This window comes from Lutjanus erythropterus, chromosome 5 (genome assembly GCF_056507025.1).
Source record: "Lutjanus erythropterus isolate fLutEry1 chromosome 5, fLutEry1.hap2, whole genome shotgun sequence".
Taxonomy (NCBI): Eukaryota; Metazoa; Chordata; class Actinopteri; order Lutjaniformes; family Lutjanidae; genus Lutjanus; species Lutjanus erythropterus.
In genome coordinates, this window is record NC_139321.1 from 31,113,509 (window position 1) to 31,122,133 (window position 8,625).

Sequence of the window (8,625 nt, forward strand, 5' to 3'; positions counted from 1 at the left end):
TCTCCTCCCTCCAACCAAATCAACTCCAGTTGAATATCAGCCACCTGTCAAAATCTGTTAAGGTGGCTCACATTTCATGAAACATCTTATCTCGCTTCATGACCAGTGTAACGTTATTTACACCCTGCAAACAAAATGGCTCCGGCACTGTCGCCGCTGATAAGGGGCCTTTAGTCGTGGAGCAAGGTGACAGCAGCCAGATTACAAGTTGGTGATTTACCTTATTCATTCCTGTGACCTAGAAAAGAAGACCAATTTCAGCATGCGTTGCTATTCCGCCGCAGACAGACCTGATTTACTGTCACTGTGGTGTTTTATTGAATCTCCCTCCCAAGAATTGTTCAACTTTGCTGTGATTTTAGAAAAGATTAGTTTGTAGATTGTAGGAGATAAGATTCACAGTGTTGAAGGAAACCATTTTTTTTTCTAAATGAGAGGAGATTTGTTCATGTTAGTGTCTGGAAAGGAAATGAGACAACAAAACACGAAACTGAACAAACTGCTCACTCTCTAATCTTTATGACCACAGTGACTGTTTAGCATTTTAAGCTGTCCTTTCTCACTCTGAACATATGCAGTTTACAATCACAATGGTGTCAGAATTGCCATTTAATTTTTTTTGTAATTTTTGCAACAGTAAGTGCATGATCTCAGACTGAGGTCGACAAAAGCTGGTTCTAGTTTCTAGCTGACAGCTGTCAGTTTTGCCAACAGAAATGTCTGTGAAAGATTTTGATCTTTGGTTACAGTCATGGTCCAGGGTGATAACATGTTAACTGTACTTTTTTGCACCTATCCAAAAGTTTGCAAAGTGACTGATTCTACAAACGGTAGATTCATTTTTCAATTTCCAGTGACAGTTGTCAAGTATTTAGATCTATCTTGGGAAAGAAACCCCAATCTTCCATGGGAAAGTCCTGTATTTGACCCAAGCATTCACCTCATCAATCTCCCAACACTGACTTTTTCACTCTATCTTTTGCTTACCTCCTCACTCCTCACAGATTATGTTTACATGGAGATATTGAGGAGTGATTAACACATATCTTTGAAAGAACAGGCAGTGACGCTGTTGCAAGGTAGCACTGACAGGCAGAGGAAGAGTTGGGAGGTTTTAGCAGTTTAAGGAAGGGTGCGTTTGGTATAGACTACAGAGTGTGGAGTGACTGCCTGAACTAGCTTGCAGGCATCACTGCATTTATTTCAACCCAAACTAATTTAATTTCCTGACCCTAACCAATAGGATAGGTTTGGCTACCGGGACTAATGCTAACTAACTAGTTTTTGTGCCTAGACCTAACCAAACTGCAAAAGTTTCACATCGCAAAACACAGGGGGGATCAGTCCACCAATGAAGCTGTTGACATACTTCTGGATTAAAAGCATATTCTCTGGCTGACTTTTTGTTCCAGCTGACTAGTTTTAAAATGAGAATCTTGTAAAAGAGGCCTTAAATGCAGGTGGTGGCTACATAGATGAAACTGTGCTAGCTGTTGGCAACCATAAAACAATCCTATGTGGCTCGTTAGCTTATTATATAAAGTCTTCTTATTTGTAGTTTCGAACAGTGTTTTGTAACGTTGGCTTGGGTTTCTGGAGTGTAAACTTACCCAAATCTACAGTAATTAAGAGCAGGACAGAGCTGCTAATGTTAGCTAGTAAGTTGGTAAATTAATTAGCCTACAATGATCAGATGTCCCAGTTTCTCCCCTATTGTCCCACTTTCAAGCTGGGTGTCCCGAGTCCCAACAAATTTCTGTGGAACACAAAAATGTCTTGCTTTTCAACATTCACCAGAAAATGATTCCACTTTTCACCAAAATGATACAAAATAATATCCAGTGGTGGACAGTAACGAAGTACATTTACTCAAGTACTGTACTCAAGTACATTTTTTGAGCATCTGTACTTTACTTGAGTATTTGTTTTTTTGGAAACTTCTGACTTTCACTCCACTACATTTCAAAGACAAATTATATTGTACTTTTGACTTGACTACATTTGTAGGAAGGTTGTTGTTACTTTTTGACTGAATGCATCGTTGAAGTCAGTTGTTGGTGTTTTTACTTTTCTAAAATGCAGTTGGTCGCATGTTGTGTTCCTCACAGAAAGAGACCAATCACAGTAGCTCCTCTCAAATGGGACTGATGTAAAAGCAGAAATACGTCCAGGCGCACTAACAAGCACAAGCAAGCTCTGCCTCTTTCATTCAAACAAAAAGCAGTAATAATGATGGTAGGAGAAAGACAAAATTAAATCTCAAGATGTTATTATAATTATTAATTATTCCAGGTAGCTTTTAAAGTTGGATTGTTTTTATCGGGGTGAAAAATACAGCATAATTCATGTATATATACTGCCTCTGAAGACAGAAAGAAATCTCAGTTATTTAACAGACTTTGAGAACTCCTCACAGTTATCTTCAATCTAATTTTATGATGTGATTTTAATACAGTTACATCAGAAAATGACAATAGATGTTCTTTTTGTTTTTGATTGTATTTCTATGCTGACGTTTTTATAGGTGTTTCTATAGGCTTTGTGTAGCAAAACAATACAGCATGTATTGGTATTAGAAAATGTACTTTGTAATTTGTACTTTTGAATACTTAAGTATTTTTAAAAACATGTACTTTGAATACTTAAGTATTTTTAAAACTAAGTACTCTAGTACTTTAACTCATGTATAATTTTGACTTTCACTTGTAAGTAAGAGTAATATTTGACCAGGAGTATCTGTACTTTGACTCGAGTACTGGGGTTGAGGACTTTGTCCACTACTGATAATATCATACTTGTTTTTAGTGCCTACATAGAGGTTTATCATGTTCTGTCACACTCATGATTACCTAACCCGGTACAAAATGACCAATGATTTCTCTGTCAATCAATCAATGTGTTGTTGTCGAGGCTGTTACTTGTCTATGAGTCACAGTATGTTCACACTACTGGTTACATGCTACAAAATGGCCAAACATGGCCAGCCACACTGCTGCCGAGTCACCAGTGAGGTGTTGCTTATGTGCTCATTGACATCAGTAAGTGTGTGTAGAGTCAGCGAACATGGGTCATCAAGCTGCATTCTTTTTGTTGATGTTACAGTAAGAAAAAAGGGTAGGGTTAAAAACTGGTTAACAGCATGGCACAGGAATTGTGGGGATACAGGAAGTCAAAATGGGGTTGAGGTGTCACTGTGACATTAAAGCCATATATCATAATGGTTAGCTGCCATACCAAAGCGCAAGAGCAGAGGTTTGTTGTTCAAAACTGCCACCCGTCCTGATTAAATCATCAGTGGTTAGATTTGTAGATATACATATGCATGAAATGCAGTCGCCTTCACTTTAGGGTTTGTAGGTTTGAAATTATGATCACCCTAAGTTAGTCATGCATGCTAATGTTTGTAGCTTCCATCAGATAACTTTCCCTGTTGTATTTTTTGCTTTTGGGAAGGCTAAAAAAAAAAGATAACATCCCCTTAACTCTTCAAATACCAAGTATCACATCTACCCTCCCCTTTCACAGTGAGTCATTTCACATTTAATCCACAGATTCTTACACATTCCACTACAGTAGCTAATCCAGGGGGGCAGAGTTTCTGTGTTTTACTCTCAGTTGTACAAAGAGACAATAGGTGTTTCTTGAAACTGTCCAATGGATGTGGTGAGTTCATCATGAATCATAGATCTCTGACATGGTCACATGTTAGAGAGTAAGGCCAGTACAGGAAGTTCCCTTTAAATAATAATGTAGAGCAGCTTTTGCTGAACCTATAATCCAGCTACATAGACTGGCTCAGACTAGAGACTTCAAAGCTTGTTTTCTTTAGATTAAGAGACTTTTTATATGGCTGGAACAATGTTTCTTCTATCTTCTTTGTTCAGGTGGGAAAAATGATGTTTCTCTCCACTGGTGACTCTGTGTGAAATCTGCAAAGTTTGGAAACTTGAGGGGAAAAGAAGAGTAAAGGAGTATTGATTTGAAGGCTGAGCACACATGGGACACAAAGGTGCTAAGAGCCTTCAGAGTGCATGTTGGATCACTCTCTTCTCGTCTCTAACACACAGATGTAGCGTGCACACAGTCTTGCGGGGATGCCCACAGCTACAACCCGATAAGTGCATCATACACACACACAGACACACAGGCACTCCCATGTAGGAGGCAGGTTACACACACATGCACGGCTGGGTGAGAATGGGCCTCACGTCAACTTATTAAATAAGTGGAGGTCCTACGTGGTGAAATGGAGCGGTGAGGAGGAGTTGCACTGCCTCCTCTGCAGTGTTGGTGGACCGCCAGCATCACCATAAGCAGTCAGTCAATAGGCTGACTCAACAGTGTGTGAAATTAAGAGGGAAATAGAAGTAGACAGACATTAAGCCTCTCTCCCACTTCCCTTCACCCTCTCAGACGCCAGACAGCGGCTAATGCACCCCCTAGAGCCCCCACACACTGCTATCACACACCAGCAGCACCACAGCTCCACTTCTTGTCGTCTGAAAACGCCAGAAAAGCCACGCTGACCTCCTTTGACAGCATTAATGTAAATACGACGCTGAGGCGAGTTTTCTGAGCGTCTGTTTGTGCGAGTTTGACTCAACCTGCAGAGACAGAAGGGTAAACATCTTCACATGCAGCCACATGGCACAGCGCTCCGCTTTTTGCAAGATGAGGTTTGTTTTGTCTTCTTTTTTTCCCTTTATATATGGAAATGCTCGAGGACAAAAACAGAAGTTTTATTCGACAAAAACACAAGAAGTGTCTTGGCAGAATTAATAAATGTTCCATAAATGTTAGACCAATAAACTTCATTATACAAGAACCTGAGGCTTGTCGGAGACTTGGGCCGCCATTATGAAACCAGATGCACAGGCAGGAATTCAGGGAGCCACATTAAGTAGAGAGGCAAAGTTCCTCCCCTTCCAATGTGCCAATCAGGACCCATTTGAATTGCGTCACAATTGCACTTTTGATGTTTGTTGGTTTGAAAGATAATTTTACAAGACAATGAAGTTGCTGTTTGTTGTTTAGTTTTGTGTGAAACCGTCCCTTGCATCATTCTTTTTAAAGATGCATCAGTCTGCCTTTTTTCAGTTCTGATCTGATTCCAATACCTGAATTTGGATATCTGCTATTATCAATACTGTACCAATATCAGAGCTTTTTTTTTATTTCCCATTTTGCATTACTGAGTGTGTAAGTTTGCTATTTTATTTTCTAAAATGCTAATTTTACTTTTACTAAGTTATTTTTTGTTAGTGTTTGCTAGTTTATAATTGTAACCACGAGTGAGGCAGCTCAGGACCAACTCTAACCATTTTGGTGCCTAAGGCAAGATTAAGTTTTTGGTGCAAAGTATATTTATTTATTTATTCATTTATGTGATACATTGAGGCAGAAAAGGTGACTTCTATGCCTTTAGCCGACCCTGAGGTGGCTAGTACATGATGTGACTGTGACTTTGTGTCTCGCCAATGACTACAGTTGATATTTTTTCCAAGTTAAGTCCCATGGTGGTCCACCAGAAGAGGGGGACTTCACCTCTTTTCAGGCAAATAATAAATGCCAGTCAGCCAGGCAGCTAAATCATGTACGGTATTAGTGAAAAAAGCTATCCTTCAGAGGTGGAAAGAGGAGTCTTTGTCCACCTTTGAGGTGTGGCTTAGTGGTCAGAGCAATGTATTACAGTTGACAGAGTTAAACAAAAAGTCAATGTCATTTGTTAAAGTTTAGCTTCCAATTAAAACCTGATGGACGGATCAGCCAGTGATCTTAATATTCCCTAAGTATTCTTATTATAATATAGACTTGTATTTATTTATTTATTCATTAGTTTATTTTCTTTTACCAGTTTTTCTTTCCATTCTTACTGATCTTTTTGTTTGTCTGCACTCTGTGTGCCGTGACTATCCAGAGTTGTTTATCATGTGTTATCAGTTCTACAGGAACTGTTGAAAAGGCTTCAACAGAGGGGATAAATTTCCATTTTTGCCTAATGATTTGTTTTCTTTCCTGTTCTGAGCAATTAACAGTATGTCAGGAAACTGTAAGGTCACAGAGTACATTAAACTGTCACCACAGAAGTATTATCAGTCGCAGTCTTAAAAAGCATAATATGCAACATTTTCCTTAAAAAACAATGGACTCATTTAAACATAATCCCTTTAAATCATCACTTATGATGCACTGGAAGTGCGTGGTGGTGTCTTTCTCTGCAGCGACCCTGACCTCTGCCTGTATTTCCTTATTTTCTCTCTTTTGCTTTTTGCTGTGCTTGGGATCCTTTATCAACCAAATATGTGATGTCCTGGGAATGAGACTCAACAATCAACTGTCTTTCTGGTGCATTTACGAACAGCTTGGACAAATCCTGCTGATTCTACCTTTAAATCAGTGTATAATTACTTATGGCTTCAAGTTTGTCACATGAGTTTATTTGAACAACAAACTGATGAAGCTAATGAATGCGACTGTTGTGAAAACTAAAATAAACTCCTGGGGGGAAGAACACCAAACAAAAAAAGCTGTGAAATATTACAGCTAAGTGAAATTCACATGGATGATATAAAACAGTCAAATAAAACCAGACGTCTATTGTCAGCTGTCCACTGGGAAGATGTTTAGAATATCTCACATCTTTTTTTCTTTCCAGCTCCTTGATATGTTAATTTGGGTCTTGTATTTTGAGTTGGAAACAAAATCCTTTCTGCTGAGAGCCTCATTTTGTCAAAGCAGGGAGGAGTCACATTTCCATACGAAATGTCTTGGTTAGAATGAAACTACTATTAAGGAAATTCTGAACCGTGGTCTAATGATAAAAAGGCAGTTGCCAAGGTAATATGCAAAACAGTCTCATTGACTCCCAAGTTGAACTATGAGAACCACCTTCAAAAATGGAGGCTGGAGAGTTGAACTGAATCCTGCTGAGTGGAAATAAACTCTGTTGCTGCGTCTCTTTGCTTTAAAATATTAATTATCCAACATAGAAACAAAAAGCTAAATGTGTTCTGATAGTTTGCATTCAGTTGTCAACCTCTGACATGACACAATCATTATAAAGTAACAACAAAGAAAGTATACATTTACTATTCTTAGAATAAAATATTGCACTTTTTCTCTCCCTACATTTATCTTCTAGCTATAGGAGATACTTTGTAGTTCAGACTTTACAAATTACATAGTCAGTTTAAAAGATATGATGCATTTTTTATAGATTAAACTACTAAAGAATGAATTAAATAGTTAAAATTAGCTTCCATTTGACCAGCTATAACCTTAAAATATTTTTTACACATGTAAGCATCAGGAGGGATCGATGATGTGACTAAATGTTCTTTGAGCTACATTTTGATGTGATGATACTGATAAACTTTAAATCATGGTATGGTAAATCTTTCAGCTGAATTAAAATTGAGAAACAAAACACAGATAAACTAGAAGAGGTCGCTCAGTAGAGTGCAGATCTCTGCCAGGTAACAGATGGTGAAGCACCTACTGCAGTGACACGACTGCCAGGTGCAGCACCTGAGATCTGAAAAACTTTTAATACATTTTTTTGTATAGTACGGTGTTTGCTTATATGTTTTTGTATATAAGCATCCTGGGTTCATCTAACTGTATGAACTAAGAAAACGATCAACAGGATGATAAGTCCAAACCTCTCAATTTAAACATTTTTAGAACATGTTGTGTTCTATTTAGAACATTACAAGCAACCAGACAGCTTTACAACAATATAATATATATGCAATCAAAGAAATCTACATTTTTGGAGAAACTCACACAAACTAAAATTCTGAATAATTTCCTTGATGTTGTCTGTTCATAGGTCAGAGTCTGTATGTCCCAGTGGAATTTTTGGCTATTCAGATGGTTCATGTTTTGGCATGTAAACCTGCTTAGATCGCTCCCGCTAACTGAATTTGATTCCAACATCAAACCACTATAATGTTTCAATTTCTCACGTTTCTAACAAACCAAATTTCATGAAAATCGGTTTTGAATTAAGGGAGTTGGAGCTGATTTTTGTACCGAAGTCTGCATTTCTCATTTACACATGGTCCTTGAACACTCAAGTATGCTGGCCACTAGGGATGTCACAATATCAGAAATTTAGTAGTTGATACCACTACTAGTGAAAACCCACGATTCTAGACACCTAATTCAATACCACTGTAAAAGACATAAACAAGAATAAAATTCAGCCATTGTTGTTTTTCTTTACTGAGCCTGCCATAAATGCAGACATCCTGAGACAACCTGAGGTGAAGATCTTAACTTGAATTGGAATACAAAACGCACACACACAAAAAAAAACTTACAAAACCGGGAAATAGACGAAACAAGGCAAACAAAGTCCAAAGTGCGAGAGGTCCAGCAAACCACCCAAAAAACCACAGGCAAACACAACAAAAACACTGGGAGTCTTGACCACAAAAATGAAGATGAACTAGCAACTGAAGAGGGAACAGACACAAAGGGTGCTTTTCATTCGGTAAATTCGTCTCCTCGTCTCCTCCACTCGTTTCCTCTCCTTGCGTCTTAGCTCCTCCCAGCGAGGATATGAGAGAGAGCTGCAAGAAGAGATGGGGGATGGAGGAGACAAAGTTGTGAAATGAAAAA